At 36.6% G+C, this 2,392-nt stretch overlaps 1 long non-coding RNA gene across 1 annotated transcript; it reads left to right on the top strand.

Annotated features, from left to right (window-relative positions):
* The first annotated feature begins 984 nt into the window (after positions 1 to 984).
* On the top strand, positions 985 to 1,922 carry LOC103634993 (uncharacterized). The gene is made up of 2 exons (XR_557058.1): positions 985 to 1,149; positions 1,297 to 1,922. It is a non-coding gene; the product is annotated as an uncharacterized lncRNA (long non-coding RNA).
* The last annotated feature ends 470 nt before the right edge of the window (positions 1,923 to 2,392 follow it).

Here is a 2,392-nt window from a genome sequence, read left to right as displayed (position 1 = left end):
CACCATCTCGCTTAATTATTTTCTGACAACACTTTATAAAATATGTAAGCAGCGTTTGAAAGTTTCTAAATAATCTCTAACTATGTGATGTTTGGGATAAAATATGTTGTCCCTGGTTAATTATCATTTAGGCCTTGTTCGTTTGTGTCGAATTGCATCCGGAATCGTTACAGCTAATCAAAGTTTATATAAATTAGAGAAGCAATCCGGTTAGGAATCGTTCCGACCCTCCAATCCGACACAAACGAACAAGACCTTGTTGTTCTGCGTGTTATATAGGTGATTCATCTGGTTTGTGTTGGAACGAATCAGTTTTTGCCTAGCCGTTTGGTCTAGAGTAACAAGTATATATATATATATATATATATATATATATATATATATATATATATATATATATATATATATATATATATATATATATATATAATATAACGAACAATATAATGCAAGGTCACAGGTGTGTTCTTTACACTTGGCACAAGTGCAAATTTTGACTATGTTGGAACCCAGTTCGTTTGAAAAAGCATGCGCCTAGGATTTGTCGTCAGGCGATGCATGCATGCAGAGAGCTTTTTATATGCATAATGCTTTCACTCACTGTAAAACTTGTATATGTGAGCGCAGAGTTGTAGTGTTATAATTTGAGAGAGTTTTAATTTCTCTCCAAAACAATTGAGAGGGTTTCTTATAAGCTTGAGTTTAACTGTACATGCAGATGAAAGATGAAGAACAGAAGAGAAGAGAGGTAATAGGCACTGTGGTTCAGGTAATAAGCTTTACGGTCCAAATTGCTGCCAATTCGTCACGAGCTCATGCATACACAGAACCAACCATCGTCACGCTTTTATTCGATCCAAATAAAGCACTCCTTGGCTATTTTTAACTACTTTGTTCCAGCCCAGCAGCAAGCTAGGATTCCTCCTGTCCCCTGTTTTGAGCATAGGTTGTTTGGCTACCGCTGTTCGAACTACTACAACTACGATCCATAGAGGCAAAATATTATAGAAGCCACGGTAATTCACAACGAACATGACCATAGAAAATGTGCAGACAATTCTAAAACCCTGAAGAGGCAGTATATATTCCTTGGATTGATTAGGGTTCTCCTTCCTGGTCTCTCTGTTCAGTCTCGGGCATTAATTTAGCGTAACTAATCTCGTCTCTATGCTAGCATCTTTTTTTTTTGTCTTGGTGCCCTGCATTTGCTATGAAAATAACATGCGTGTTGGCTCTTAAGAAAACCCAGAGGGAATCCAAATGATTACTGATCGATGTGGTGTCTGGATTCTTCAGGAGAACATGGTGTCATCAGCAGAGAAAATGCCTGCCAGGACATCCAGGTGGTTCAGTTTATCATTATCATATCTGCAGAATAAAAAGGGAATAATATATTGCGTAGAGCTAGTTTAGGAGCAATGAAATTGAAGGGGCATTGAGGACATATTTAGCAGTAAGGGAAATGGAGGGGATTGTAAGTGCTAAAATCTTCTTATTATTTAGTCCCTTCGATCCTCTCTAATCTCCTTGCCCCCAAATAAGTTCTCAGGGGCTAAAATCCTCTTGGTATTTAATTTAGTGTATTGTTTGACAGCAGGAAAAACACATATTTTTTTAAAAAAAATCTAAGCAGCTGTTGGATGTTCCTGGTCAGCATTTCCTGCAATGGCTGGCTCCCCTTGCTTCTTCTACACCTTAGCCTTGAGATTCCATCATCATCATCCCAAACCAAGAAAGAATCCCAAATCCCTGATACGTGAAGTTAGCTGATTTGGGCCCAGCCCAATAGATTTGCATGGGCCATTGTTGCCCATTGGCATGCATGCACACAACAATGCAAGCGATACTGAACAACGAACAACACCGCTTATATAATATGATGATGTATACGATGGAATATATGATGTGGACGATTTATATGATGTTGTATGGGTACTAATGTATTTGATGTGGATGGATATATGTTTGTGAATGTATATGATGTGGATAAATATATATCTGTGGTGATTAGATGTGTATGAATACACATATATAAATTCTATTTGCGTGATGATCATCCACTATGGAATGGCCTAACAAAAATCATAAATGACCTAACAATTAATGAAGATATGTATGAAAAAATAGGTAAAATTATGCACAAATAGTGTTTGAATCTCAGCTGTTGACTTCACATTCACAACCACCTAACCAAAAACAACACATATAAAATTATATTTTATTGAAACAAAATTTATTCATGCGATATATAAAAATCATAGCAATGTATGTGCATCTAACTAGTAGTATATACGTCTGTGTTGTTGGATGTAAAGAATTAACCTAAGATAATTTCCATCGGCCCCACCATAACCGACTTAAATAACCCAGACTAATTTTTGTCGCTCAACAC

The sequence above is a fragment of the Zea mays genome, chromosome 8 (assembly GCF_902167145.1).
Source record: "Zea mays cultivar B73 chromosome 8, Zm-B73-REFERENCE-NAM-5.0, whole genome shotgun sequence".
Classification (NCBI taxonomy): Eukaryota; Viridiplantae; Streptophyta; class Magnoliopsida; order Poales; family Poaceae; genus Zea; species Zea mays.
The sequence above is the reverse complement of the archived record's forward strand: the minus strand, read 5'-3'. Positions and strand labels throughout refer to the sequence as shown.